A 24197-nucleotide genomic window follows, 5' to 3' on the forward strand; every position below is an offset into this window, starting at 1 on the left:
GAAAGGTCTTAGCTCTGAAAAGAGTACTTTTAATGGAAATGCCACTATGCCAATTGATTTTATTATTGCTATTTGCTGAATTTTTACTGTGTGTTAGGCATTATGTTAGTTACTATGAAAATTTATCTCTGATCCTTACAGTTACTCTAAAAAATAAATGATCATTTTATTTCCATTTTAGACATGATAAAATTGGGGCTAGAGAGATTAAGTAACTCCCAAGATCATATATATGTTACAGCCTATGACTGGTATACCCAAGCTCATTCAGGACCTCAAGGAGTTTTAATTTCTACTGAATGGGAGTCTAACATGCAAACAGTGCACTATAATACAATGAGAGATAAAGTAAAATTTTAAAATAAAGTAAAATCTAAAGATAGAATACAAATAACATTTAATGAGAGAGTAGAGGAAGAGGGAATTAATTCTAGTCCAGAAGATCAGGAAAAAAATAATTCATCTTCCTTCCCATTTCTCTGGTTCCTTAATAGGCGTGACTTCTCTTGTTCTCTTAATGTTATTAGTAATCAAGACTCAGGACCTTTGATATTTTGATTTTCTTCATATTCTTACATTTCATCAATCTGTAAACTCTTTTAGTAGAGTTTCTGGCAGTCTCCTACTGTTCATTCCCACTTCTATTATCCTAGTTTCATCTATCGCTGTACCATCTAGCCAGTAGTTATTAACCTTTGGTGCACTTAGGATTCATCTAATGAATGGTGCTTTGTCAATGTACAAATAGATTTGATTCGTTAATTTGAGGTCACAGGTGATTCTGATGCACATCACAGTTGAGAACCACTTACTAAGACAGGGGATCCTCAATATTTGATCTGGGCTTCCTGGGGTTAGGAGGCATTCCCTGGGAATCTTTCAGGGGTGTGCACAGTCATAACTGTTTTCATAGTTGTACTAAGATGTTATTTGCCTTTTTTGCTGTCCTCATGTTACACTGATGGTGAAAAAGCAATGAAGGGTAAATTTGTAGTGCTTTACTCAAATTAAGGCAGTGGTGCCAAACTATGTTAGTAATCATTGTATTCTTTACTGCCACACCCTTGTGAAAAAAATCTAGTTTTGCTTAAGAATGTCTTTAATGAATCAGTTAATATTGTTAATTTCATTCAATCTTGCCCCTTGGGTACATGTTTTATTATGACTATTTGACTGTGCGTTGTGCATTCTGAAGTACAATGGTTGTCTCAAGGAGCTGCACTTTTGCAGTTGTTTGAATTGAGCTAAACTATTTTTTTTTCATGGAACACCGTTAAAAACAAAATACTGATAGACAGACTGTGGTTATTTAAGACTTTTATATTGGGCAGAAGTTTTCCCCAAATGAGCAAAAAGAATTTTACTATTGCTCATGATAAAATGTAAGCTTTCAAGCAAAAATGAAAATGTGGAAAAAACTTCCCAGTACTTGAAGACTTTTCTGATGGAATCAATGGTGTTTCATTGACATGTGTTGATGTTAGAAAGATAGCCTGTGTATTCCACATGACCAATGCATGACATTATAAAATCATTCAAAGTGCAAAGTAGAACAATGGATTTTAATGTAACAGAGCCCCAAGAGTTCACTGATAATAGTTTAAGTAGCAAAGCATAGAAATTGTCCATTTCTCTACCTCCTCTCCAACATTTGTTATTTGTGTTCTTTATGATGATAGTCATCTGGCAGGTGTGAGGTGATATCTCATTGTGTTTTGTTTTTAAAAAAATGACCACTTGTTGAGTTTTGATGTACTGTTAAGGAAGACTATCTGTAGTTACCCATAAAAGCTACTGAAACACTTCTTTTTCCAGCTACATATCTGAGGCCAGATTATCTTCAGTACCTCAACCAAAAACTATACAAGATAAGATTGCAGAAGTAGATGTGAGAATCTAGCCATCTTTGATTGTGATTTACAGACATATAAAACAGTGCCATTCTTCTCACAGTTTTTTTTGGAAAATACATTTATTGTTCATAAAAATGTGTTAAAGTGCAATGAGTTTTTTTATTATTATTATTTCTGTCTTAAATGAGCAAACTAAGGGAGATAGTGAAAGACAGGGAAGCCTGGCATGCTGCAGTTCATGGGGTCACAAAGAGTCAGACACGACTTAGTGACTGAACACAAACTACAACAAAATAAATGAGTAGGTAAGTACTTAAGCACTTAATTTTTATTTCTAATATGGTAGATATCAATATCTAATATGGTCAGTCAGTTCAGTTGCTCAGTTGTGTCTGACTCTTTGCGACTCTATGGACTGCAGCCTGCCAGGCTTCCCTGTCCGTCACCAACTCTTGGAGCTTGCTCAAACTCATGTCCATCGAGTTGGTGATGCCATCCAACCATCTCATCCTCTGTCATCCCCTTCTCCTCCTGCCTTCAATCTTTCCTAGCATCAGGATCTTTCCCAGTGAGTCAGTTCTTCACATCAGGTGACCAAAGTATTGGAGCTTCAACTTTGGCATCAGTCCTTCCAATGAATATTCAGGACTGATTTTCTTTAAGATGGACTGGTTGGATCTCCTTGCAGTCCAAGGGACTCTCAAGAGTCTTCTCCAACACCACAGCTCAGAAGTGTCAATTCTTTGGTGCTCAGCTCTCTTTATGGTCTAACTCTCACATCCATACATGACTACTGGAAAAACAATAGCTTTGACTATATGGACCTTTGTCGGCAAAGTAATGTCTCTTTTTTTTAATATGCTGTCCAGGTTGGTCATAGCTTTTCTTCCAAGGAGCAAGTAAGTGTCTTTTAATTTCATGGCTGCAGTCACCATCTGCAGTGATTTTGGAGCCCAAGAAGGTAAAGTCTGTAACTGTTTCCATTGTTTCCCCATCTATTTGCCATGAAGTGATGGGACCAGATGCCATGATCTTAGTTTTCTGAATGTTGAGTTTTAAGCCAGCTATTTTACTCTCCTCTTTCACTTTCATCAAGAGGCGCTTTAATTCCTCTTCACTTTCTGCCGTAAGGGTGGTGTCATCTGCATATCTGAGGTTATTGATATTACTCCCGGCGATCTTGATTCCAGCCTGTGCTTCATCCAGCGTGACATTTCTCATGATATACTCTGCATATAAGTTAAATAAGCAGGGTGACAGTATACAGCCTTGATGTACTCCTTTCCCAATTTGGAACCAGTTCGTTGTCCCATGTCCGGTTCAACATATGAAAAAACTGTTTGGGAACTGCAGTCATTTTTAAAGAGTGTTAAGGGGCCTGTAAGTGAGTTGAGTGTTCCTCCAAAAGAAATGTTCATGTCGTAATCCCTGATCCTTTATTTGGAGATAGGATCTTGGCAGATGTATTCAAGTTAAAATGAGGTCGTGGTGGATTACCACAGGCACCAAATCTAATTACTGGCCTTTATAAGAGCAGGAAGAAGGAGATTTGAATATGGAGACGTAGAGGAGATATATAGAGAAGAATGCCCTGTGAAGACAGAGGCAGAAATTGGAGTGATATAGCTATAAGCCAAGGAACACCGGGGATTGCCAGAAGCACCAAGGCTAGAAAGTGGCAAAGAAGGATTCTCCCTTAGAACCTTCAAAGGGAGTGTGGTCCTGCCGGTACCTTGATTTCAGACTTCTAGCCTTCAGAACTGTGACAGAATACCTCTCTCTGTGTTAAGCCACCCATCTGTGGTACTTTTTTTATGATAGCCTAGAAAACTAATACAGGATCTTGAAAACAAAAAAGTTTAAGAATCTTTGACCTAGATTACCTGCCAATCTTTTCTTCCAGATTTTGTCTTGTCAGTACATGCTGCTCACCACTGCCAGCTTACTCACCCTGAAACAATTATTATGCTTCCCTTTCTAAGAAAATGTCACTGATTTTTAAAATTATCTTTCGAATATAGTTCAAACTCTTAAGTTTGCATTCAAAGTCATCTATAATCTACCCCTAACCTACTTTTCCAATTTTGTGTCCCACATTTTCCTAAGATACTATTTTCTGATATACTGTACCCTTTGGAATATTCACTTGAGTGTACATTGAAGCATTTATTCTCTTGTTCATTCATTTATTTATTCAACAGAAAAAAATACCTGTTCTGAGTTTTTATTCTAATAGTGTGTTGTCTAGTATGGTACGCAGTAGCTCCAGGTGGCTATTCATTTGAAATTAAATAAATAAAACGGAAAATTCACTTCTTTGGTCTCAGTGGCTGCATGTGACTGGTGACTGCTATATTGAACAGCACAGATATAGAACATATCCACTCTGTAGAAAGTTCTTTTAGATAGTTCTATTCTTATAAATAATCTCTTCACCTTGGCCCCACATCACCTTGCGTTTTCCTTCGTTTTTAGCACTCCTGATATGGTCTTCCCTGAACTGGCTCTCTCTACCACACACCCCACACCTTTCCTCCAATTCCCTGGCATATTTTCCTTCCTGTTATTTATCAAAATCAGTTTTTGATTCTGACTCAAATAATTCTTTTAAGATGACTCAAGCTGGATAGAATCCCTTATTTTTATTACTGTAACACTGATTTTATTCTGTGATATGTTTGTCTTGACCTGCATTTGCACCTGGCATGTAAGATGAACAGTTACGCTGTCTTTCCTACTAAGCTCATTGAAGGTAGGAACCTTGTCTAATAGACTGGGGTATACTAATCATCATACTAGAAATAGAAGAAAAGAAAAAGAAACCCACCAGATAAATCAAATGTTTAGTGAATATATTATTTTTAAAATCTTAATTCCTATTGAAAAATCCTCTCAGGCACATCTGTAAGGTGGTTACGATGCCTTGCTGCTGTTGTTGTTCAGTGGCTCAGTCGTGTATGACTCTTTGCGACCCCATGGACTGCAGCACGCCAGGCTTCCCTGTCCTTCACCGTCTCCTGGAGCTTGCTCAAACTCAGGTCCATCGAGTCGTCGATGCCATCTCATCCTCTGTTGTACCCTTCTCCTCCTGCCTTCAGTCTTGCCCAGCATCAGGATCTTTTCCAATGAGTTGGCTATTCCCGTCAGGTGGCCAAAGTATTGGAGCTTCAGCATCAGCCCTTCCAATGAATATTCAGGATTGATTTCCTTTAGGATTGACTGATTTGATCTCCTTGCAATCTGGGAGACTCTCAAGAGTCTTCTCCAAAACCACAGTTAGGAATAAGAATTATACTGCTTCAGTATTTTTGTTTGTTTGTTAGTTTTTTGTCTCCTGTTTCAGAACCAATCAAATTGCCAGGTATGTCTGTCTTCTTGGATGTCTCATAAGCTCTTCAGATTCTTTGTATCTAAAATTGAACTTCAAATGCATTAGTGGCTCCTACTGGTCACAGAGAAGATTTGAGTCTCAAAAACAAAACAGAACAATAACCCCTACACGATTGAAACACATTTAACATAAAATGATCTATATCGTAATGACAAAAGGAGAAATACCCAACACTCACTGAGACCACTGAAGAAACTAGGGCACTAATTCTAGTCAGAAAATTGGCTGTTTAAAGGAAGAAATTCAGCGTTTAATTAATTCACACTTAATACTAACTAAGATTTATATAGCTAATCTTCTGGATTAGCTTACACTTCAGGAAGGTCAAGTAGACCTTTACAGAAGAATTCCAGCTAATAAATAAGGCAAAAAAAATTATAGAAATAGAAGCTCATCATTTTGTGACCCCCCCCCAAATAATTGATTTAAACCACAATCATTGACAAATGAGTTTTGAATGAAAGGTTAAGTATGATTGATTATGTGTGTTTTGTTCCTTTACGTATATTTGTGTGATGCCTCTTTACCTAAGTATACATGTCTCTTTACTAAGTATGCACCTAAATAGTAGAATGTCCTTCAGTCTGAGTTTTCACATGATTAGATGTAAGAAATACTCTTTCTGGGAGGGGATATATGTGTACCTATGGCTGATTCATGCTGAGGTTTGGCAGAAAACAGCAAAATTCTGTAAAGCAATTATCCTTCAATAAAAAATAAATTAAAGAAAAAAAAAAAGAAATACTCTTTCTGACAAGAATACCACAGAAGTGATGTGTATTCTGTGTATCACAACAGAAGGTAAATGATATTGATTTGTCCCATTACTATTGGTATTAACTTTAATCACCTTGTTTAGGAAGTATCTTTCAGGTTTCCTACTATAAAGTTACTATTTTCCTCTTTGAAATTTAAGTGTCATATGAAGGGATAGCTTTGAAGCTGTAAATATATTCTGTTACCCCTCAAGCTTTCACTATTTTAGCATCCACTGATACTTCTTGCCTGAATCAGTTACCACTATGATGGTTGTCAAATGGTAATTTTCTAATATTATCATTTTATTTAACGTTTGTTAATGGGCTTTCTACTGGAAGGAAGAGGTTTTCTTTTTTTCTGTTTATCTGTTTCTTTTTATAAGCATGAATTCATGGATTTTTAAAAATTCAGCTGTCTGTAAACCATTACTATTATTATGAGAAAAGGTGAACATCTTTTCTTAGGTTTAAAGGCCATTTTTATATCTTTTTGTGTAAATTATTGATTTTTTGCATGTATTTATTTGGGGTTTTTGGACTTTTTTCCTGTAATTCTTAAGATATTAAAATTTTGTTAGTGATTATTAGCCCTTTATCTGTGACATATTCTACATATACTTTCTCCATTTGTTTTCTTTTGACTTTTGTACATTTTTTTTTGCCATGTTTCAGTTTTTCATTCTTATGTAGTCAAACATATTTTTTTCAAATGTATCTAGAATTTAAGTCATAGTTAGAAAGCCTTTTTCTATACTGAGGTTAGAGGGGAAGCCACTTGTATTTTCTTGAAGTATGTACGTATAGGTGATCTTCATTGCGGGTTCTGTATTTGTACTAAAATGTATTTGTAACCCCAAGTTAACCCCAACCCCTTGGTGCTCTTGCAGTCATTTACAGATATTTGCAAACTGGCAAAAATTCGAGTCAACCAGTGATCATGGTCCCAGCTGAGTTTGTACAAGGCGATGCTCTACCTTCTTTCAGCTCTCGTAAACAGTATCCTTTTCATATTTTTGTGCTTTTTGTTGGTGATTTTACTGTTTGTCCCCAAAGCATGGTGCTGAATTTGTGTCTACAGCGCTTCAGTTCTTAAGCACACGAATACTGTGATGTCCATTAGGGAGAAAATATGTATATTAGATAAGCTTCACTTAGGTATGAATTATAGTACGTGGTAGTGTATTCAATGTTTATGACTAAACAACATATATTAAATAAGGTGTCTCTGAACGAAAACACATAAAATAAGTTATGTGTTGATCAGTTGATGAAATTATTACCAGAGGCTTGCAGGAACCTAACCCTTTGTTTGCCCTAGAAACAATCATTAAGTATTTGTGAATTCAATGTTTGCAGAGACTTTGTAGAACATTGCCATGAATTCCATGAATATCAAGAATTGACTCTAGTTTCATTTTTTACTTTTTAATCTCTGATCTTTTGGTATTTGTGTGAATGATTTGTTGTAGGGATCTAGTTTTATCTTTTTCCAAATGGCTATACAGTTCCACCATCTTTCTTTCTTCCTCTCTCTCTTTTTCTTTCTTTCTTTCTAAAATTCACCTTTGTTGTAGTGATTTGAGATACCATCTTTATTATTACTAAGTTTCGATATGTAAATACATATCTGATTTTGGAATCTCTTTCGTAGTCTATTTGTGTGCTGTTTAATATTTTAATTATAGATATTTTATGTTCTAATTTTGGTAGGGCTAGTTCCCTCTTATAGCTTTTCTTTTTCAGTGTTTTCCCGGATATCTTTACTTGTTTATTTTTCCAAGTTGTCTTAGTTCAGTTCAGTCGCTCAGTCATGTCTGACTCTTTGCGACCCCGTGAACTGCAGCACGCCAGGCCTCCCTGTCCATCACCAACTCCCGGAGTCTACCCAAACCCATGTGCATCGAGTCGGTGATGCCATCTAGCCATCTGATCCTCTGTCGTCCCCGTCTCCTCCTGCCCCCAATCCTTCCCAGCATTAGGGTCTTTTCCAGTGAGTCAACTCTTCGCATGAGGTGGCCAAAGTATCGAAGTTTCAGCTTCAACATCAGTCCTTCCAATGAACACCCAGGACTGATCTCCTTTAGAATGGACTGGTTGAATCTTCTTTCAGTCCAAGAGACTCTCAAGAGTATTCTCCAACACCACAGTTCAAAAGCATCAGTTCTTCGGCACTCAGCTTTCTTCACCGTCCAAATCTCACGTCCATACGTGACTACTGGAAAAACCGTAGCCTTGACTAGACGGACCTTTGTTGGCAGAGTAATGTCTCTGCTTTTTAATATGCTATCTAGGTTGGTCATAACCTTCCTTCCAAGGAGTAAGCGTCTTTTAATTTCATGGCTGCAATCACTATCTGCAGTGATTTTGGAGCCCAAAAAAATAAAGTCTGACACTGTTTCCACTGTTTCCCCATCTATTCCCCATGAAGTGATGGGACCAGAGGCCATGATCTTAGTTTTCTGAACGTTGAGCTTTAAGCCAACTTTTTCACTCTCCTCTTTCACTTTCATCAAGAGGCTCTTTAGTTCTTCTTCACTTTCTGCCATAAGGCAGAAAGTTGTCTAGCTCCCCAAAAAAGTTTATTAGTATTTTTATTAGGATTTTATTAAATTTAGAAGTTAATTCAAGGAGAACTTACAATTTTATGATGCTTAGTTATCCTGTCCAAGAACACCAGATATCTTTTCATTTGTTCAAGTCTATTTTTGTACCTTTCGAGTGTCTTAAAGTTTCTGTCATATAAGTTTTGCACATTTCTTGTTAATTTGTTCCTAAGCCTTTTATCTTATTTGTTGTTATATTAAGTAGAATTTTCTTGTCCACCATATCCTTTAACTATTTAGTATGCTTGCATATGAAGGCTATTGTTTTCTATATTTTAATTTTATATCTTGCTACCTTATTAAATTATTTTATTGTTTTAATTAGTTTATTTTATTGATTCACTAAGATTTTCTATGTACCCTCCTCCGTCATTTGAAAATAGTTGTTTAATTTTATTTTTTTCCAATTTATAAGCTTCTTGCCCATTTCATTGGCTAATACTGTCAGTCCAGTGTTGAATAATAGTGGAGATAGTAGACATCCTTGCCTTGCATTAGATCATGTTGCATCTCTAGTGTTTATTAAGTAAGATGTTGGCTTTAGGACTGAAATATATATTATTTTATCAAGTTAATGAATGATGCTCTAATTTTGGTATAGTAAGACTGCTAGAATTTCTAACTTAGTGCTGGGAAGATCTAAGTAGAGAGAGGAAATGAAGTTGAAATGGACAGAAGAAGGAAGCAAGTGAGAAAGGAAAAGGATTTGGAATGATCAGTAAAACTGTTCAATGGGAAAGAGAATGCTGTTTTTAATAGCAACACATCTCACTATTCACTTGGTTAATTAATCAAAGACTGAATGTCTGCACATTAAGATAGTGGAAATAATTCTAGAAATATTGTTATCACTCTGCCTCTATTGTATTTTTGGACTTTGCTAGTAGCTTGAGTGAATAAAATACTTATATGACTGTAACCCTGAAAATGGAGCTTTGCCTTGTTTTCGAACTTCCAGTTTTTCCAGATCGCTCCTTAAGGCAATTGTTAATGTTTATGGAATGCCTTATATTAGAATATATATATATATATATGCACGTGCACATATATTTACAGTGTGCACACACACATACACGTTGTCTAGCTTCAAGTGAGATTTAATCCAAAGGCTCAAATGATTTTTATCAGAACTCAGTCTTCTTTCTCTTGATCTTTCTGTTCTACTTTTGTTAGTGTTACCCTCATCCTCAGGGTCTACTTTTGGCAGAAGAGATTTAGATTTATGAGATTTATGAGATTTTAGAGATTTATGTCTTCACCTCTTTGTAGCTACTGTACAAATCCTTGGAGTTCATTCTGGCTGGACTAGCTCCATCATATGCCAACGGTGGCAGCAGGGTTTGTGGTTCCTGCTGGACCCCAATGGCACATTCCACTCCTTCTGATGGGGATGCATGTTCCTCCCCAAAACACATCATCTGAGAGACTGGAGGGGTAGTTTTCCAAAAGAAATGGGGTGTATTTATTGTAGCAGAAGAAGGGAGGATTAGGTGCCAGTCAGGCAAAAAAGCAGCAGCTGTTTGCTGCAATAACTGAGTAAAGTTTATTGGATGGACTTGAGTTTAGTAGTGAATGAAAAAGTTGTAGTAATTTGGAGAAAGGAAAAATGCCTGAATGAATTCTTTGGACATAGACTCTGCACTGCTTGCTTCCTCCCTTACTTTGGCAATAGCTTACTGTTTTTCCCCCAGAACTGATTCCTCTAGCTTTATTGGATTCTTCCACCCTTGCTGGAGGGAAATGACATCAGGTAAGTAGTGAATGTGAAAATAAGCATCACGGTTCTGTTTTTCTGCAGCTTTAGTCCTGCCTCCCAGATCTACTGCCAGAGATGAATAGAAGGCCTCCTCCCAGCTTTCCTCTTGACTTTAGGGTATGAAATGTGTCATTCTTACATAACACAGAGAATATTTATCATATGGCATACTTGTACCACAGTATTGGTTCTCTTTGTTAGTGTCATCTAAAGTAACAACATGTATGAGTCTCTATCTTTCCTTTCTAGGGCTGCCAATACAAAAAGTAATATTTCCTTTTGGAGCCTGAGGCTTGTTTTCCTTTTATTTATGGAAAATATGCAATTTAGATGTTTGAATAGGAATAGTGGAAGCAGCCAAAAACTTTTCAATAGTCCAGATAAAATACATAATAGCATGTGTTTAAAGTAAATCTTTGGAGTACAGATTGGAAAATCCTGGATACAGTCATATAGTATGTACTGCAAAGGCACGCCTTGCCTAATAAGTACAAGTGGGAGGAAGCAGTATGTATCCTGCTAGGGGTCAGAGATTCCTACTAAGATATTTCTCTGGCAGCCTTGTTCCCATGAAGGTTGCTGAAGGACTAAAGGAATTTTCCAGTCTTGCTTAATCTACTGGCTTTTATTGAGTTAAATGCCATCACCTCTGCAGCCTCACATATTTGCATAAACACTCTCCCTCAGAATTTAAACAAAGAGTTACATATTTTCCTTTGTTAGAAACGTAAGAAAAAAACTTGCAAAGCCTGGAAGTCTATGAAGGATTCACCTCATTTTAATCATAGACATGGACAGGGGGCAGTCTAACTTAAACATGTGGACTTTGGCACCAGCCCAGCATGGATCTTAACCCGGTTTTTCATGTTTTGGATGTGTATCCTTAGACAAGTTGATTGCTGTACGCCTCACTTGTCTTATATATGAAAGTTATTCATTTATTCATCCAACATGTTTGTTATTAACTACTCTTCCACGTGTTGGGGATGCATCAATAAACAAAACAATAAAGGTCTTTTCCTTTCTGCTGCTTACGTTCTAGTTGTGGGGAAGAGCAAGGAGAAATTGTGTGTTCAAAAATCATAATTGCTGTAAGAAGGGAAAGAGAAGAGCAGGATCATGGAGAAATGGATTAGGGAAGAGAGTGGGTACAGAAGTAGGGTAATCAGGGTTGGCATCACCGAGAAGGTGATGTTTGAATGAAGTTTTCAGTGAAGTTTTAAAAGACTCTCTCTGCCTTGAGAACAGATTGTTGGGGGTGAAAAAAAGAAAAAAGAGAACTGTTAGGAGGCTTTCATTGTAACTTAGGTTGATGGTGACGTAGTAGTAGCACTGAAGATGGTGAGAATGGCTGAATTCTGTATGCATTTTGTAGGCTCAGCCAACAGAATTTTCTGATGGTTTAGATATGTTGTGTGAGACAAAAAGAGGAGCCTAGGCTTTTGACCTGAAGAACAGGATGGAGGAATTGTTAACTGTCAAGAGGAAGACTGTGGGTAGAGTGAGTTTTAGGGAAAAGATCAGGAGTTCAGTTCTGTGTATATATATTATGCTGCTGCTGCTGCTAAGTCACTTCAGTCGTGTCCGACTCTGTGCGACCCCATAGGCGGCAGCCCACCAGGCTCTGCCGTCCCTGGGATTCACCAGGCAAGAATACTGGAGTGGGTTGCCATTTCCTTCTCCAGTGCATGAAAGGGAAAAGTGAAAAGTGAAGTCGCTCAGTTGTGTCTGACTCTTAGCGACCCCATGAACTATAGCCTACCAGGCTCCTCTGTCCATGGGATTTACCAGGCAAGAGTACTGGAGTGGGGTGCCATTGCCTTCTCCTATATATATTTTGTATATATATATATATATATATATATATATATAGTTTGAGATGTCTGTTAGGCATCCACAAAGGCATAAGAACATATACCCACAGGTTGCTTGTGGTGATTCAGTATGGTGAATATAAATCACTTAGCACAGTGCCTGACATAATTATCTGTATGAGATCAGAGAATATATTGCTACATGAAACAAGAATCAGTTCAGTTCTCCTCCTGCCCTCAATCTTTCCCAGCATCAGGATCTTTTCAAATGAGTCAGCTCTTCGCATCAGGTGGCCAAATATTGGAGTTTCAGCCTCAACATCAGTCCTTCCAGTGGACACCCAGGACTGATCTCCTTTAGGATAGAGTGGTTGGATCTCCTTGCAGTCCAAGGGACTCTCAAGAGTCTTCTCCAACACCACAGTTCAAAAGCATCAATTTTTCCACACTCAGCTTTCTTCGCCGTCCAACTCTCACATCCATACATGACTACTGGAAAAACCATAGCCTTGACTAGATGGACCTTTGTTGACAAAGTAATGTCTCTGCTTTTTAATATGCTATGTAGGTTGGTCATAACTTTCCTTCCAAGGAGTAAGCGTCTTTTAATTTCATGGCTGCAATCACCAACAGCAGTGATTTTGGAGCCCCCCAAAATAGAGTCAGCCTCTGTTTCCACTGTTTCCCCATCTATTTGCCATGAAGTGATGGGATCAGATGCCATGGTCTTAGTTTTCTGAACGTTGAGCTTTAAGCCAACTTTTTCACTCTCCTCTTTCACTTTCATCAAGAGGCTCTTTAGTTCTTCTTCACTTTCTGCCATAAGAGTGGTGTCATCTGCATATCTGAGGTTATTGATATTACTCCCAGCAATCTTGATTCCAGCTTGTGCTTCCTCCAGCCCAGTGTTTCTCATGATGTACTCTGTATGTAAGTTAAATAAGCAGGGTGACAATATACAGCCTTGACGTACTCCTTTTCCTGTTTGGAACCAGTCTGTTGTTCCATGTCCAGTTCTAACTGTTGCTTCCTGACCTGCATACAGGTTTCTCAAGAGGCAGGTCAGGTGGTCTGGTATTCCCATCTTTTTCAGAATTTTCCAGTTTATTGTGATCCACACAGTCAAAGGCTTTGACATAGTCAATAAAGCAGAAATAGATGTTTTTCTGGAACTCCCTTGCATTTTTGATGATCCAGCGGATGTTGGCAATTTGATCTCTGATTCCTCTGCCTTTTCTAAAACCAGCTTGAACATCTGGAAGTCCATGGTTCACGTATTGTTGAAGCCTGGCTTGGAGAATTTTGAACATTACTTTACTAGCATGTGAGATGAGTGCAATTGTGCGGTAGTTTGAGCATTCTTTGGCATTGCCTTTCTTTGGGATTGGAATGAAAACTGACCTTTTCCAGTCCTGTGGCCACTGCTGAGTTTTCCAAATTTGCTGACATATTGAATGCAGCACTTTCACAGCATCATCTTTGAGGATTTGAAATAGCTCAACTGGAATTCCATCACCTCCACTAGCTTTGTTCGTAGTGATGCTTCCTAAGGCCCACTTGACTTCACATTCCATGATGTCTGGCTCTAGGTTGGTGATCACACCATCATGATTATGTGGGTTATGAAGATCTTTTTTGTACAGTTCTTCTGTGTATTCTTGCCACCTCTTCTTAATATCTTCTGCTTCTGTTAGGTCCATACCATCTCATTAGAAGTTGCAAAACCAGATATTCAGGGGAAAAGGGTTCATTGAATATAATAGCAAAATGAAAAATAATAGTTTGGAAGACTGAGGAAATCTCTCAGAAAATGAAAATCAGAGGGATGCAAAAGTCATACAGAATCCATGTAGGAGGTTTAACTTCTTCCTAATGGGACTCTCAGAGACACAGACCAACGAAAATGAAAAGAGGAAATTATGAGTGAAACAGGACAAGAAAAAATTCCATAACTGAAGGGCAAGAATTCCTAAGTGGAAAGTGCTCAGCCCTAAGAATAGGGGGTGGGGTGGGGAGAAACAGTACCAGAACATTTTAGAGCAGCAGAGAAAAGAAGCAAGTCACAAAGAAAGGATTAGAAATTAGCAGAGTGTTAGACTTCTCAAAAGTAATACAGGATGCAAATAGACAATGGATTAGTGCCTTTAAGGTTCTGAGGGAAAATGATCAAACATAGATTTCTATGTCCAGCCAAACAGTTAGTTATAAGGATAAAATGACAATATTTTCCAATGTGCAAGGTCTCAGAAAATTTATCTCCTGGTACATCCTTCCTTGGGAAGCTATTAGGAAAATAGGATATAACACTAGAGAGACATAAAGGAGATTCCTAGAATGATGATGAAATAAAGTCCAGGATAACACTAAATAGCAGGTCTAGAGTTTAAGGTACATACAGTTAGGGCAGAAGGGTGTAAGCCCCAGGGAACATGTCTCTAAGAAGAAGATTGAACTGACATTTGATGTGTTTGACTTTTCTGAAGGAGATTCATAGCTCTTTCAGAGAGCTAGGGGATAAACTGTTCCCAGCTTAAAGCAACTTACACTGTAGTGTGGCATATGCACAAGGAAGTAGGTAATTATTGTAGTCTGTGAAGGTTTGGAAAGCTTAGTACCCTTCTCCTAGACCACCCATAGTTGGAATGTAGGTTTAGAAGTCTAGTATTTAGCTCCTTCAGCATCTATAATTGAACTGTCAAACCAGCAGCTTGAAGCTGACTTTGGACTAGCTGAAAAATCATTCCACAGTCTAGGAAAGAAAGTCTTTTTCTTTTTCAGGGGATGGGTGGGGGAAACTATTGCTTATTATTAGTTTAAAGAATTTAAAATATATATATGTATATTTATAAGCATTTACCAGTTTTTATTTTTGTATATATGACACTATATGTTTGTAAGAATGTCTTGTTTTTACAATGAGTGTGGAATAGTACAAGAGAAAAAACTTTCAGTTGTTAATTTAGGTATAAAAAACAACTGAATTTTTAATATAATAATTTATTTTGTCCTCCCAAGATAACTTATACCCCATTGACTTCTGCTAATATGGTAATGTTCTCCCAATGTAATAGTGACCTTTTTTGTGTGTGGAATTCTTCACTATAAAGTTATTTTATAGTTGGAGATTGATTGCATGCAAATTCAAATTTTACTGTTTGGCTTAGACTTTGCATTTTTTGGTACGCTTTGGCTATAATAGAAAATGTAGCAGTTTTGTGTCACATAAGTATTTCTCACATATAAATATGGAATGATATCTATGTCTTGTCTAATTTCTCACTCAGCGCTGCAATCCATGGGGTCACAAAGAGTTAGACATGAATGAGCAACTAAATAGCAATAGTTAATATATATACTGTACAGATGTATAGAGTGAGTATATAAAGAAAAATTGCAGGGGGAGAAAAAGATAGTCAAAATGGAGTTTATTATTTTAAAGTTTTAATACTATGTAAGATTTTATGGTAGTTAAGTTCCTACAAAATATGGTCATTCTGTAATATATGACCTGGGAACATCAGTTAATCTGCTGGGAACACAGGATAAGTTAGCACATTATTCCTGCCCTCTGATAATTCTTAGTCCTAAAGAAATTAATTTATAAACAAGTAAATGTAATAAAATAGAGGGTTGTTGCTGTGTTGTGCTAAGTCTGACTCTTTGCGACCCTATGGACTGTAGCCTGCCAGGCTCCTCTGTCCATTGGATTCTACAGGCGAGAATACTGCAGTGGGTTGCCATGCCCTCCTCCAGGGGATCTTCCTGACCCAGTGATAGAACCCATGTCTCTTATGTCTCCTTCATTTGCAGGTGGGTTCTTTACCACTAGCGTCACCTGGGAAGCCCAAATAGAGGGTTAGAAGTACTAAAAATGATATTTACCAAATGAGTAAAGAGAGAAGATCATCCCAAGAAAAGTATGGATTAAGAAGCCAGATAGGGAGATGCAGTACTATCTGTGGAAATGGCAAACTTTTTGTCTGTTTTTTTTGTGACGTAGATTAAGAGGAAGGACCTGGGAAATACATGAGCTCCATCTCATAGAGCAGGCCTGCCATACTCAGAGATTTAATTATTTCCTCCTAGGACAGTGTTTCTCAAATTTATGTGATCATAAGAATCATGTAGAAAATTAAAGCGAAGTAGAACAAGAAAACCTCTAAAGTTCACCCTCGACCTGACAAATCAGTATCCTCAGAGGAGGCCTGGTTTAATGTCTCTGGTGTTGCTAGAAGACCTAACTGGCACAACAGAACTGTGATTCATTAGTGTTTCTTAGTTGTTGTTATTTGGTCGCTCAGTGTCCAGCTCTTTTGCAATCCCATGGACTGTAGCCTACCAGGGTCCTCTCTCCATGGGATTTCTCTGGCAAGAATACTGGAATGGGTTGCTATTTCCTCCTCAGGGGATCTTCCCGAACCAGTACTCGGTTTCCTGCTTGGTAACCAGATTCTTTACCACTGAACCACTGGGGAAACCCATTTCTTGGTTAACTTTCAGGTTTTTCAGTTTTATTATGTGGTTCCTCTGGATAAAGGGAGCTTAGACCACTAGGGGGTGCTCTATAATTAGAAAATGCAGGTCCTCCTTTGCTACCACTGGGGTCAGTGTAGCAAAGCAGTGGCCAGTGAGAAGAGTTGGTGCCAATCCTAAGACACATTTAAAATAAGAGAAAAAAGAAGAAAGGAAGGGATGACGATAGAGAGAAAAGAAGTCAAAGGGCAAGAAGAGAGAAGAGGAGAAAGTAATCAGATATACTGTGAACTGGTAAGTTGCTTCAGTCGTGTCCGACTCTGTGCGACCCTATAGACGGCAGCCCACCAGGCTCCGCCGTCCCTAGGATTCTCCAGGCAAGAATACTGGAGTGGGATGCCATTTCCTTCTCCAGTGCATGAAAGGGAAAAGTTAAAGTGAAGTCGCTCAGTCGTGTCCGACTCTTAGTGAGCCCATGGACTATATAGCCTACCAGGCTCCTCCGTCCATGGGATTTTCCAGGCAAGAGTACTGGAGTGAGGAGGTTGTCAAATACCATCAGTAATTACCTCAGGAAAATGGCTCCTATGCCGCTTGTTGCTGATTTATTTCTGTGTTTATTCACTTGACTCTCATTTAATGAGAGTCAACTGAGGATACCATGGTTAACAAGATGTTCTCCCTACTCTCTGCGAGTTTATAAAGGTAAAGGGAGCTTAAAAAATCTGAACTTAAAATCTTGACCCTTTCTTTGTGGAGTATGTTAAATAATATGGAAAAAAATACTTTAAAATTTTAGTTTTGTTTGTTTCATATCCTCTGTTTCGTTCCTCTACTGGAGAAAACCTTTTCTAGAATTTCAAAGAAAGTATTCTTATTCAAGTATTTGAAAATTAGCTGCTTGAGGTCTAATTCTTCAGGAATCCAGAGCATATAGTTCACTTTTGGACTCTTATTAATAGGTGAGGGGGTGTAGAGGTGTCCAAGTGTGTTGAATAAATGATGGGTTCAGAGAGGGCCCTCAGTAGCCAGCTCCTGATTAGAGTCTGCAGCCTTCTTGGCTCGTTCCAGAATTCAGGCTTCTGACCTCGAACACTCTCCCAATAGCCCAGTATTCCCTCCTCAGCTGTAGCACACTGCTGCCATTGCCTGTTTACAAGGCATTCTGTGTGTCTCCATAATAGTGAGTTCTTTTATGGTAGAGTCTGTGTCTAATTTAATTCATTTATGTAATCCCAATGTTTGGTAGGTGTGAGTACTCAACAAATTTTGGTTGAGAGGATGAGTAAATCGTATTCAGTAGTGAACTCAGTAAAAGATAGATTCCTAATAGGGCTCCCTTCTGCAAGAGGTATTTTTTCAATATGCCAGAAAGCCCTTTCTTTAACACTTTTCATATGCATGGGAGAGTGTGTAGACTTGAAGTATAAGATGGAGTACACTTTCAGAGATAACCAAATAATGCACCCTTCATCAGATAGAGATGGGTTTGTCAATACAACTCAGATTTTAATGTTGGATTCTGTTGCTTCACCATAGGTAAATAGTCCAGCTGTAGTTCTCTATATTTCTAATATAATAGAGACTGATGGCACCTATTATTAATACTTCAGGCTTTAGGGCCTGCTGAGGACCTTGTCTTACAAAAATGTGCATTAAAATTGTCAAAGTTGAGGAGTAAAAGACAGGAAGACAGATTTCACAGTGGGTGAATTCTACTCCCCCAGAAGTCGGTGACAGTAGATCAACATTTGTTGAATGCAAGAGCTTTACTATTCAATAATGCACATCATGAAATAGATGTATCATTATAGACCTCAAAATGCTTGTTGTTTTATAAAGAACACATTACAGAAAGCCTTCAAATAACAGAAATGTTTTTAAAACAGCTTTACTGAGACATGTGAATATTGAGATATTCACATATCATACAACTCACCCTTTTAAAGTAGATAAGACTGTTGTGGGTTTTTTTTAGCATATTCACAAATTTGTGCAACTGTCACCACTATCTAATGCCAAAACATTTTCATCACCCCTCCAAAGAAACCCCCTACCTAGTTAACAGTCACTCTCTGTGACTGTGAGAAAAGAATAATTATTTCCCTCTTTTGTGGTTCAGGCAGTGTATGCTTTTACAGATACAGCTAAAGACAAAAAGCAACAAAGGATCAACTGGTTCCAGCAGGGATGGCAGTAGTTCAGCTCTGGTCAAATCACTATAAGAGAACTATCCTCACAGTTGATCAATATCACAGTGCTACAAGCTGTTGTCTTTCTTTGACTGTAGGTTCAGTGAGAGTTGCCCTTGGGCTACCAAACACCTAATTTAGATGATGGAGGAGAGAAAATGTGATGTCTGTGTCATGTTTTTCTACTAGTAATGGGCAGGTGAACTGCTCTGATGGACATGAACATGGAGTGACACCGTGAGGTGGTTGGATCACTTGCACGTCTTTTTGGCTGGTCTCATCCTGTGGTCAAGAACAGTCTTGGTCCCCTTACCACACCTGTAGCTTGATTTCAAAGTGTAGTAGTAACAGTGAAGATATTTTAAACTCGACTGAGATAAATTAAGAAATGGTCGTAGGTAGCAAGTGATAGGTACAGATGAGTGATTTTTTTTTTCTTTTTTTCATGGAGTGTTTGAAAGAGAATACTAAGAGTCTTCTGAGAATGATATTCAATGTCCCGAAACTTTTTCCTGGAATGACCTATCAAAACTGTTACGGATTCTTGACCAAGACTTTTCAGCTGTATTATGTGAAAAGGTTTGGGTTTGGTAAAGTAGCCTGGCATATGCTGCAGTACTTCAAATTTATTTTTTTTTTTAATTTTTGTTTTTTTTTTTTTAGAATAGCACTAATTCCAGATTATAGGTGCACTCGTGTGAACAGTTCCCTAAACTTTTCTTTCTAAAGTGTAAATTGTTAAGTCTTTCGGAATAACAGTACAGTTGTCTCTTTAGAAAGATCTTTTAGATTGATGTCTTATGACTGGCCTAAGTTCTTCTGGCACATTCTCTCCTGACTCCTTTTTACACCCAGAGAGATACTTTTTTCTTCTTAATCTGTGCTTTGTTCAGAATAAAGAAATATCAGAGAAGTTCTCTAACATAATTTTAGGAGAGGCCACACAATAAAATTTTAAATCCAGAATGGCATAAACTGTCTACTTTTGCTGTTCTGGGCTGATGGACAAATTTGTAATCAACCGTTTTGCATAATGGTCATGTAATTGAAGTTGTAGGTTTATCCTTAAGAACACAGCCTCGAAGACACGTGTGTTCAGTAAGTAATGTTTAAGGTGATTGTGAAACTCTTTGCTGTCAAATAGTGGGGACTTCTCTGTCAGTTTGGCTTGCTTTGTAGATGATGCTGTCTTTAAGTAAAAAACAGTTGACACCTCCATGTCTCATTGGCATGTCTGGTTAAATGTAGCTCAAATACGTATTAAACTTTTGTGTGTGATAATGTGCTCTCCAAGTAAGGAGTCAGCACTGTATGACTCTAGAGGAATAGTCACATTTGATAATTTCAGTACCACCTAAGATTTTATCTAGTGTGTAATGAGGTTATGTAGTGACTGTTATTATATATTGATTCAGAGTCTAGGAAGATAATTGATAAACTTGGTCCTTGGTTCCCAGAATTCTGTCATAGAAGAAAGGCAATGATTAAAGGAGCAATCTTGATTGTTGCTGACCAGCTCTACTGTGGAACATTTAAGACACTGGGGCTCTGATTTGAAAGATGAATTGAAAAACAATTATTTAGCACTTATTCTAATGGCAACCCACTCCAGTACTCTTGCATGGAAAATCCCATGGATGGAGGAGCCTGGTAGGCTGCAGTCCATGGGGTCGCCAAGAGTCAGACATGACTGAGCGACTTCACTTTCACTTTTCACTTTCATGCATTGGAGAAGGAAATGGCAACCCACTCCAGTGTTCTTGCCTGGGGAATCCCAGGGACAGCGGAGCCTGGCGGGCTGCCGTCTATGGGATCGCACAGAGTCGGACACGACTGAAGCGACTTAGCAGCGGCAGCAGCAGCTATGCCCATAACTTTGTTAGGTACTGGTAAGTTAGAGACGTAATTCCGGATCATGAGGTACTTAAATTTGGGGGAAGATAGGCAAAAAGATACTTCTTTTTTTAAAAAAAAATACATTGAGGTAATGGCTTCCCTGGTGGCTTAGGTGGTTAAGAATCTGCCTTACCATGCAGGAGACCCCAGTTAGATCTCTGGGTCAGGAAGATACCTTGGAGAAGGGAATGGCTACCCACTCTGGTATTCTTGCCTGGAGAATTCCATGGACAGAGGAGCCTGGTGGGCTACAGTTCATGGGATTGTAAAGTTCATGGGGACGCGACTGAGTGACTAACACTTGAAGGACTTTACTTTTTCCTCCCTCCCCATTGTGGAAACATGCACAAAGAGGGATTAGCAAATACATTAGAACATGCCATCAGTTGTGGTAAAAATTACTTTATAAGAGGCAAGAATAAATGCATTATCAGAATATTGATGATCTTCGGGAGCGAGACAGAAAGATGGAATGCAAGAGGAGCCCATGTGTAACTTCACTGGGATGGGGACTATTCTGATTCATAAATTGGGTGATGGGTTCATGAGTATATATTTTATCATTATGCCTCAGTAACCTACATAGTATACATACTCTTTTGTATCTAGTAAATGGTATATAAGTTTTAAAAAAATCAAGATATTTTAGTAAACATTTCCCAATCTCGATTCATTAGAAGCATTTACTTAAGATAAATTATGGGAGAAAGACTGAACTCAGCCAGACTTTCTCTGAACAGTATCTATTCATCCACCCATCCTTTTTTTTTTTTAGTTTGATTTTTTAAAATATAATAAAAATAATGTAGATTTTTTTTTCATATAACCTGAATGCCCTATTTCTGTGCTCCCTAAGGTTCCATGTACTCTGTGTAGAACCCAGTTTATAAGTCAAAAGGATTCTGTCTGGACTGGCTGGCTAGACATTTAAGTATTCATTACCTCTGTTTGTGCATGTGTGTGTATGTGTGTGTGTGTGTGTATTTAATGGTGTTTGTGCATGACTTAGCTAGGGATTTTGAAGTATTTGTAGAGTTTTCTTATTTGCTGGGTGGTTTTAGAATTGAGAGCCATCAGTAGAAAGAAAACAAAGAAAAATACTATTTCTTCTTTCATCTATGTCCTGTATGATACAAGTGTTGGCTAAAAATAGCACCAATTTTCTGGGAAAGGTCACGCCTGAGTCTTTTCTCACCCTTTACCCCTACTCTCCAATTCATGTTTCCTTCTTACAATGTGGTCATGTGCTTGCCCAAGTCGGGCTTATGAACCGTGTAGAATATTTGTGCAGTTTTGTTTTTTAAGCCCTGCACTGTGCACGTGATGCAGTATTTAATTTGGAATGGACCCTGAGTTTAGTCACACGTGCTTCTTGTGGTGTTTATCTTGGAATCCACAAGTAGGAGGGAGGTATTTTTGCATTTTATACATCTGGACATTGTTCATGATCCTCTTGTGACTTGGGAATTCTGTGTGGGGCAAAATCCAAGGAACAGCATTAAAAATAACATGGAGCTGTAATGACATCTGAGTAAAAATCCTTGAGAATGCCCTTCTAATCCCAGCAGAGTTTGATCTTGATGGTGCGTGTGTGTGTTAGTCACTCAGTCATGTCTGACCCTTTGCAACCCCATGAACTGTAGCCCTTCAGGCTCCTCTGTCCATGGGATTTCCCAGGCAAGAAGACTGGAGTGGGTAGCCATTCCCTTCACCAGGGGATCTTTCCGACCCAAGGACTGAACCCAGGTCTTCTGCATTGCAGGCAGATTCTTTACCGTCTGAGCCACCTGGGAAGCCCTTGATTGTGAGAGTGAACTTTTTCAATTGTGCGCTTCACTGTTGGCCTGAGTAGATTGCTGGGGTTATGCTTACCTGACACCTTTGCATGGAGGCTAATGCACTGCCAGGCTTTCTGAAAGTCTACTGCAGAATCAGCCTTTTGGGAGGGGAAGATTCTGCCTTGATGGTGCATGGGGTAAGACAGGTGAAGTAAGTTCTGCTTACTGCTGCAGTGTCTCTGCCATTCTCTTACTCCATGGGCATCTTAAGATGATGATGACCTGTGAGCGTCTTTCCAGTCATTCCCTTGATCCTGCCTCATTCCATCTAGTTTAGAGCTAAAGGTTGATCTGACAGCACCACAGGGGCTGTGTCAAGACTAGGGATGGGGGTGGGGAGAGGGGGTTGGGGGTTGGGTGGGGGAGGCGGGGCAGGTGCGTCCAGTGAACTTACCCTTTCCTTGATTATATATGGGAAGTCGTTTTCAACAGGATTGGGCAGGTATAGTACACCGCCTCCTCCTTTTGGCTAGGGTTCTGCTAGAATGGAAAAAGTGAGAAGGGATGTATAGGAGCCTTGCTGCTCTTTGAGTGAGTTTGCATACAGGCAGTATTGCTTTTTGGCTCCAATCTAGTTTTCTTTCATTCCCATGTCTCATCTTTTATGCAGCTGCAGAGAGCAGGCTCGGAAAGTGGAATGAAAGCTTCAAGCAGATTTGCTCTTGAATGCAAGAGAGAGTGATTTCTCTGGGTCAGAGTACAGTTTCAATTGAGGAGGAAGCTGTTTGTTGCCTTATCACTTTCTGAGTGAGGACTGTTAGCTTTTTTCCCTTCAAATATAATGAAGAGGGGAAAAAGCTGATAAAATAGTTGGATCTGCTAGTTATAATTTATGTAGAATTTTCAAATATACTTAATAAAGTTTATCATCTGATTAGAAAAGAAGTAAATACTTGGAGGGCAAAGGTCAGCCTTTGCTTGAGGTTTCAGAAAGAGTGGAATATGAGGTGGTTGAGTGCTTGGATAAGACTGCTCAAGTAGAAGCTGTTTCTTTTGCTGGTTTCTTTGGCCTTTCCTTTGGGAACTTTTTCCTCCTTACTTTCCTAATGCATTTTGCAACTTTCAGTTAAAAAATATCCACCAGAGTTTAAGCTTTTAGCAAATAAACACGTCCTGGTCCTATGATGGTAATCACAACATAGCCGAGAATGGCTTGACTTCAGCTGGAGAGAGGTTAATCATCGGAACTCCGAGGGTTGATACCAAGATCGTGCTTGTTTAATGTTTTAATGACTCCAAAAGGAAATGGTGAAATCTGCTGATGACACCAAATTGTTTTTGCTGATTCAAACAGGAATTTCTGGGAAGCTTCTTCGTAGTATTTGGAAGACTGGAAGAATTGGGCAATGTGGTAGCAGACACACCAAACTTGAAGTGAAGGTTTATGTGAAGTAGCAGGAGTAACATCAATTTGTTGAAGCTACAAAGCCTGCCAAGTCCTCCAAGGGGAAGACTGTGGGGTCCCTATAAAGGACTTGGCTTTGATTCCTCTCATGAAAGGAAGATTTAAGACAAAGAATATTTTGATATATAGAAAATGAAAACTACTGTGGTAATAGTTGTAATTATAAAGCATAGTGATTTAAAGATGTAGTGTCCAAGTTTCTTTGCTAGTGCCAGCAG

At 38.5% G+C, this 24197-nt stretch overlaps 1 protein-coding gene and 1 long non-coding RNA gene across 14 annotated transcripts in view; both read left to right on the top strand.

Moving 5' to 3' along the window:
- Nucleotides 1-24197, top strand: part of RAD51B (RAD51 paralog B) — an 814189-nt gene that overhangs the window by 73718 nt on the left and 716274 nt on the right. The window lies entirely within an intron of this gene.
- LOC145512368 (uncharacterized) lies at nucleotides 1411-4675 on the top strand. The gene is made up of 2 exons (XR_014058486.1): nucleotides 1411-2057; nucleotides 2283-4675. It is a non-coding gene; the product is annotated as an uncharacterized LOC145512368 (long non-coding RNA).

Source organism: Giraffa tippelskirchi, chromosome 7 (genome assembly GCF_054371585.1).
Source record: "Giraffa tippelskirchi isolate mGirTip1 chromosome 7, T2T-mGirTip1v1.2.pri, whole genome shotgun sequence".
Lineage (NCBI taxonomy): Eukaryota > Metazoa > Chordata > Mammalia > Artiodactyla > Giraffidae > Giraffa > Giraffa tippelskirchi.